The sequence below is a fragment of the Schistocerca nitens genome, chromosome 5 (assembly GCF_023898315.1).
Source record: "Schistocerca nitens isolate TAMUIC-IGC-003100 chromosome 5, iqSchNite1.1, whole genome shotgun sequence".
Classification (NCBI taxonomy): Eukaryota; Metazoa; Arthropoda; class Insecta; order Orthoptera; family Acrididae; genus Schistocerca; species Schistocerca nitens.
The window spans coordinates 826,476,314-826,484,684 of record NC_064618.1 but is presented as its reverse complement, the minus strand read 5'-3'; positions in this window follow the sequence as shown (position 1 = coordinate 826,484,684).

Here is an 8,371-nt window from a genome sequence, read left to right as displayed (position 1 = left end):
ATAGTGCTCAGAGCCATTTGAACCATTTGAACTGCTAAAGACTTGTTGATCCACGGCATTCCAATGTTGCACCATCGTGGTCGACAACTGTTCGATCGTCGCTGGGGCAAGCGTACATGCTGCAATACGTCTGTCCAACGCATACAGGACTTGAGTTAGGGCAATGAAGAGAGCAGTCCATTCCCCGAATATCCTCTCATTGCAAGAGCGCTGTTCGATAGGATGGCGCATTACCATCCATAAAAATGATGTTACAGCCAAATACACCCCTCAAAAGATGAACATGTGATACGGGTACTGTGTCTCATAAGGTTGACCGGTGAGTGTAGCGTGTTCAAAGAATTGGAGGTCAGTACGTCCATGCAAAATTAATGTCTCCCCACACCACAACACCTGTACCACGAAATCGATTATGTTCGACATTGTTTCTGGGTGCATTATACGTTCACCATATGAGAGTACGTCCAGCACTGTCGAGTATGATCGTTCTGGTGATCCAGATGTTAGGTTGGGGCATAATAATGCGTGCGCGCACTGACTTCCAAATCATTGAACACGTTAGTCTCACCAGTCAACGTTACTGCGACACTGTACTCCTCCCCTAAGTGCGCATTTTCGGGGGTGTATTCCGGTCCTAAGTTTATTTTTATGGACGATTATGCGCGACCGCATCAAACAGCATGTATGGAGGAGTTCTTGGAACGAGAAGATATTCAGCGAGTGGACTGGCCTGCCCGTTCTCGTGATTTAAATCCCATAGAGCACGTGGCGGATGCGCTGGAGAGACGTACTCCAGCACGTCCACATCCACCAGCGACCAGCCAGGAGCTGTCAGTCGCGCTGATGCAGGTATGGAATGCCCTACCAGAAGGACTCTTTAACAGTCTTGTGACCAGCACGGGAATACTTGTAGGCATGCGTATTGCCATCCGTGGTGATTACACATCGTACTAAGAACCTTCTCCGTAATGTCCAGGGGATCGTCATGAATCACGTGACTTCAGCGCAATTATTGTCTTTGGACAAGTGTCAACTTCTGTTCGTCTCACTACGTGTTTCTTTCAGTTACCTTCTGTAATATTCTGTAGCAGTTCTTTCTATGTGTGGTCCAAGTTTTATCTATCTACAGCTTAGCAGTGACACATCATGCGAAAGTTTCTTTCATCTAAAACTTCAAGGCGCACTGCCACTTCTTGCAGGGCTGTATGCCAACATCGTTAACTCTTTCTTGTCCTGTTGACCTCAGTTGCGAGTATTGATAACTATTACTTTAGGTCCGTCTAATCACTACTGAATAAAACAACTTAGTCTTGCCATAAGCGTTTCGCCTCTATTGTTTGGAAGACATCTTAAGTGGCCTGGAAAATATTTATAGCACTTGGAAGGGTGACCATCGGCCGAGCGCTGTTGGCAAGCGGGGTACACTAAGCCCTTGTGAGGCAAACTGAGGAGTTACATGATTGAGAAGTAGCGCCTCCCGTCTCGTAAACTGACATACAGCCGGGAGAGAGGTGTGCTGACCATATGCCGCTCCATATCCACATCCAGTGACGCCAGTGGGCTGAGGATGAGACGGCGGCCGGTCGGTACCGTTGGGTCTTCCAAGGCCTGTTCGGACGGTGTTTAGAGGAGAGTATTATTTAGTGATAGTGTAAATTTCTATTTACAAATTTCGTACATGCTGGTCTACATATGTTCTTTTTTCAATCCTACAACTGTGTTTCATCTTCTTTGTGTCATACGAAATTTCGTGAGAGCCGAGTGGTCAAAGCAAAGATACCACACAGCTGTCTCGTACGAAATGCTAATAACGGCAGTTCTCCGTTGACTTGCACCATACTGTGTACATTGCGACAGCCGAGAGACTTTTCCCACTCACTATAACAGGATGAAAGAAAAGGTGGAAATAGCTTAAAACGTCCTTCTTCGTTTAAATAAACGCTGAGTGCAGATTCAGTGCTTAGCTTATCAAGGGCACTGAACCATGACCAGAACGTGGACGGGTTCAAACCCGCGTCCTCCCATCCTGATTTAGATTTTCCGTGATTTCCCTAAATCGCTTCAGGTAAATGCCAGGATGATACCTTTGAAAGCGCAAGGCCAATCTCCTTCGCAATCCTTCAGTAATCCAATGGGACCGATGACCCCGCTGTTTGGTCCCCTCCGCCGAATCAACGAACCACAACGTGGATGCTGCCGTCTCGCTTTCCGTATCCGGCAAATGGGATTTTCTTGACATCACTGCACAGTGGTTATCCTTTGGACAGCTCCACTATTTCATTCCGTTTCTGTGATCTGCAGTATGAAAGAGTAGGTGATTGAAGTTATAAAAGCGAATTTTGTCTTTTGATGCGACAGCGCGGCTTTAAATATTAAAAGCAAGTGACTCATTTTTAGTAATGATCATAGACGTTCGTTTTACACTGCGGATGCCACGATTTAAATGTTTCGTTACAAAGATCACTGTCGATCTTCTCTTCCCTTCGTTGAAATCACATAGATACGTTTTGCCCATACAAAGTATTACTCTCACGAATCACTGCCTGCACTAAGGCTTACTGTATCACAAACTCACTCTCATTCCTCTAGTAGCGTTCAATTCACATCCACACGCGACGAGTCTCATGTATTACATTTTGAAGTTCCTTCCTTTGGACAGTGGCAGAATTTTTGGTGAACTCCTTCTGTAAATATAGTCGGCGTTACGCTTTTGTTTGCCGTATCTGCAGCTGCAAGCTGCTGTACAATAACGCTTTTACGAGCGTCGGAAGTAAACGCATCATAATGGCTCAGTTATCTCAAGTAATAAAACAGTTCAGTTACTCCAGACAACAAGTTGCTAACTCTGCATACAATAGAGTAACTGTCGGCTTCATCCCGTCATCTACTAAAGTAGTCCTTTATCCCTACCGGATGAGTAGCGGACAAGTACGGAAGCTACAAAGGTGCCGTACGAGTACTCTTCATCATCGTCCGAAAAGAAAAATAAATTAACATTAACAGGCAAAATTTGTCTCTTTTCTCGTGTTTTTCTATAGTGTCTCCAATATCCACTCACTGAGATAACAACAAAGCTTCACAGAGAAGCTGCAGATACGAAGTGGAATTGCGAATTTTGAGAAGTCAGGAGAGTGTTAGAATTAGAGTAGAAACTACGACAACGGTATAAGGAATAGTACTGGTCTCATTCCAGAAAAATGGAAATATTTGCATATATGGTGTGGGACTAAGTCATAGATGCATTTTTTTTCTATCCTTCCGCATCTGCTTTACGGCGGTTTCTCAATGCGGTCTTCGACAACAAGGAGATTACCAGACAGGGGACGCTGCCTGTGTATTTCTCACACAGGAAAAAACACACCTCATGTCTCTTCTAGCATATGCATGGTCCACAAGCGCTACAGCAGAAACTTCCAGTCAGATTAAAACGCTGCACCTGACCGAAGCCTTCTACCTACCAAGCTATCAAGGCACGTCTCCCAGCCCACTCTCGCAGTTTCAGTTCTGATAGCACAGCCTCCCCCTCCCCTATTTTCAAACTCCCCAGAAGCTTTCCTGGGAAACGACGGAGAAATACGAGCTTAGCTGACGCCTAGGACTGGATTGCAGCACGACTGATTCTCTCTTCAGCGAAGTATTAGCTTTTAGAAACTTTTCAGGTTAAAACTGTTTGCCAGACAAGTGAAAGATAACAGTCCAGCTGCAAGTTGAAGCCTGGCAGAAAGTTTTAAATATTCTAAAAAGTTTCACTACAGCGCACAAATCACTGCAAAGATAAAAATTCATTTTGGTAGGTCACAGCCTTTGTTTTCCTAATTTCGACATCTAAAATGGTAATACACTTTGTCAATAAAGTTGAATAACCATATAGATACTTGAAGGACTTCCAAAAATTCGTGTGTATATTCATCTTGAGCGCTATACGAATAGAAGCGTAACAAGGAAGATCGCGAGGTTCTGCAACCTATAGGTGCGCAACCCGCAATGCGACTTCGCCGTGTGGGTAGCATAACACACGCAGTGTTCAGCAACTGCAGAACGACGTCGCTTCGAGCGCCATAGAACGACATAAAAAAGGGGTGAAAGGTCAAACCTTGAAGATTTTATATATATATAGTAGCCAACAAGGAACTAGTGACACTTTTTATTACTGGCATATCAAGAGTCAGCGTCAAGTTAAAGGCTACTGTGCTGAAATCTGTAAACTGCAATGTTCAACAAATTTTATTGAAAATTTTTAAGAATCCACATTTCTGATTTCTGCTTTTATTTACATACAATATGTTGACAGAGAGCACATTAAAACAAATACTTAGCTCCAGCTTCGGAAATACGTAACTTATTTTAGACCATCAACGTAAATATTTATTTAAGCAGTAATATACCCTAGAAACATTTAGTGGAAGCACTTTATTAATAACAGTGCATCCCAAAGGTGAAAAATCGCTCGAATAATATTAAATCTCTTGTACTGACAAAATTCAGTGAACATCAATTCACTAAATTACTCAATTAAACCAAAATAATCTGTAGAATTTTCTGTACTGTTTACATTTTCTTATGGAAATTATCAAACATGCACAATCAATTGTTCTATAATGAATGAAGAAAATAACAGTAGGATCCGGTAGTGTACATAGTATTCAGTACTACAACAATCAGTGTTACGACCTCACAGTTTAAGAATTTTTGATCAAACTGTAAATCGACTGTGTGTTTCCGCTTGCCTTGTCGATTCTAAGTTACATCTAGCAATAGTCTAGCAGCAGTCTACCAAAATAGCAGGAGCCCACTTCTCTGAATACATCTTCTCCATAACTGCAGTATAGTGTTGATCACCTTGTCCTTCAGAAACTACTTCACTTTGAGTGACTCGTCGTAACATGACAACAGTTCACCCCCACAAGCTCCTTAGAAATTTGTACTCTCTTATTTACCAAGAAGATGAAGCATATACTTTTAAAATTTTCTCATCATTCTCATCATTCTGTAACGTTTCATCAAACTGCTTCTCTCTGAAAAGCTCTCGAATCTCTGTACCAAGAAAATAGCCTCTATGACTTTTGACTCACCCAGACGAAGACCTTATCCCCCACAAGTGCTTATTAGCCTTACCTTCGTGATTCATTTTCTTCACAAAATTGTTCATTAGACCTGTTTTTACGAGTAAAAATGGAAAAAATATCTTTTTGAGATCAACTAGTGGCACGAGTAGGATATTCTTCGCAGCTGGCTGTGGGGATATTCTTCTAGGCCAGTGAGTTTTGGTACAGTGAGATGTGCGAGTCCTACTGTCCCATTCACAAACGAAACAAGAGTACGTAGTGAAACCTAATTGGATGCCTAGTAAAAGTTCAGAAACTTTAAGGTCGTCACATATCTTCCACTGACTTCAAGTAAACATTCCATCTGACCACCATAACCAAAGAGAACTGGAGGAAGCTCATGAGCAGCAGGGAGAATCACAGCTTACAAACTGTGCGTGGAAGAATCATTGAAGCGTCTCCATTCTTCAGTAGCTCATTCCAGTATCTTCCATTAATGCTTGGCACGAGATTGACTTACATAATACAAAAGAGGTTGAATTTTTTTTCTCTCTATTCCGATATACCGAAACATCTACATTCGGAGACAGGACATCCCATTCTTGTAGGCGCGCTATAGATCATCTGTGACATCGCTTCACTAGTTTTGAATTACTGTTGGTCTTTTGAACGTCTAGACTCAACGGAATGAGCTTCTTAATTACTATCTTTGAATTAACATTGTATTCTACTGATTGGTCATGTACACCCAGGACTTCTCCATGTGGAACAGGATGCATGGCAAACGGAATATAAAAATCTCTTTAGAGCAACGCACAAGGAAAAATTATAATCACTACCACCAACAGCTCTAACAGAAATAGCTGGTATGATTGAAATGTTGAATAATAATATTCTTGTCGTAGGTAATAGTTTATTATGTTGACACAAAATTTCTTCCAATCGCATTTACGGATGAAAATCTGTGTAAAAACAGATAAATTTCAATTTTCTTTGTGATATTCGTTATCAGTACAATGGAACTGATAAGATTCCGCTAGTTCCATGCAATGCATTTTTTCTCTTGCACAGTGTTATTAAAGGCAGATTCTACTGAAAGAGGTCGGCAGTTATCGTGCGCTCACGCACTGAACGATCTGTCTGAATTCTACATGGCACTTAATTTATCCACATCAGCCCCGCATTACGCGTTTCAGTGGACTGCCATCATGAAGTGTGTTTCCTCTGTTCAGAAAGCCTGATAAATTACTTTAATTCCTTCTTCTCTTACTTTTATGGCAGAGCCTGATGATTACAGCATACTGACACATGTATTCGTAATTTACCGTTGCTGAAGATAAGTGCGATCTCAACAGTCCTTTCATTGTATAACAAACAGTTATGGTTACAGGTTGTGTGTGTAGTTGGCGTTATTTAGACTGACGACTATTTTAGATGTTGTCGGCATTCTGAGAGGAGTCGGTCGGTTGCTGCGGACCAGGGAGGATATCTCTGCGCGGTGCAGTCGGCTGGCTCCGCTGACGGTCCCTGCACAGTGTCGGAGCGTGTGTGGAGCTGTCCGATCGCTACGAGCTTCGTGGTTCACCGACCCAGGACGTCAAAGTTGAGTATTGGTTTCAACTACCCAAGCCACGTCCATTCATGTTGTGGTGGTTCGTTGCAGTGGTTCGCTGTTGGGGAGGTTTTCCTGTGAGCAACAGCGAGTGTTTCTATTGCTGAAATTTCGCCGCCATGCGGTGCAATTAACTATATTGGTTGACTACAATTCGAGAGCACCAGCGGAATTTTCTGCCTTGTGGCCGTTGGTGTTCCGGTTATCTGCCCTGGCCACTAACGTAATTTCAGGCAGTGTCCTTTCCTCGCCTGTTGTTGCTGTCCAACATAGTGTGTAGTTTTGACAGCTAATGCATATTTCATTGTGGATAATCACGTTTGTAACCCTTTGTGTTTGAGTTCTCATGTACTGATTGGTGGCGAGAAAGTCGTTGTGTCGGTCGGTCCCGTTGCTGTCCCCTGGTTGGGTTGCGACGGATCAAGTGTAGTTGGGCTCACCACCTGTCTGGCCTAAGTGAACTAGGGCAGACCAACCTCCCAGGAGGCTTCTGAGTGCCGATTTCTTTATTGTCCTTCACACCGGCGTTTAATTCTCTGTTAATAAACCATCACAGCCAGTGCTTTAAAAATTCTTGTTTTTACTGGACTTTATGTATTTTGGATTATGAAAAATCAATTGTGGGCCCTAAGCCGCTTAAAACCTTATTCTTGAAATTTCCCTTTAAGCAAAAACATTGCGGCAATATATTTTAAAGTTTTCAAATTTAATTGTGGCCCTCAGCCGCTTGTATTGCACCTTGCATATGTTTGTTCTATCTACTTTTGCCTTGAGGCTTTCCAGCCTAGCTGTGATAGCATATATATTTTAATTTTTTTTTCTATTTTAACTGCATTTTTATTTGTTTGATTTTTTAAGATTTCTTGTTTGGGGACCCTCAGCCGTGAAATAATTGCCTTTTTGAAACTCGTAGTTCTAAAGTTTCGGCTATATGCCATTTTGGTTTAAAGGTGTTATTAAATTATAATAAATTACAATTTTGAATGAACCTGACCGACAACTTATTTGGCCCTTTCCACAATCATAATTACCTGTTCTGCCCTGCGGGTTTAGCGGGCGTTTTATTTCGCAGACTTTCGAGACAATTTAACCAAAGTGTCACAAGTGTCAAATTTAGGGCGTGTAATGAGACACGTACGGTTCAACCCGTATACGAGTTTGAGCCTAGACATTTCGATGAAGAGGAACCGCATGTAAGCCCGAACATCTTTGGGATGTTATCTCCATCTTGCTCTATTGGCGAGTGGAACAGGGAAGGAAATGACCAGTTGTTGTGCAGGGTACCCTCCGCCACAAACCGCACGGTGGCTTGCGGGCTATGTATGTTGATGTAGATTGCGTAAATGACTGCGCCACCTCGCTCGGTGATTACTATTGTGTTTGTGTAGTTTTGGAAGACAGGAAGGTACCGCGTTAACTCCGGTGCCGGAACGCATTCTTCTCGAACAGTACCGGTGACCTGGAAGTGTGCGCCACCACTTCTCCGACTGCCAGACGAGGTATTTCCGAGTATCAAGGTGCAACGCACGCCTCGGTCACCAACAGAGCCGTACGGAGGTGGTTCCTCATTCCTGTCCCGTCCCAGACCCCGCCGTAAAACTATGCCTCCGGAATTTCTTGAACGCAGACTGATTACATTTGACATTTTTGCTAACAGTTTTAATAAAAGATGAAGCATTATAGAAAGATAATCACTTACTTTAGCCTTGTTGAT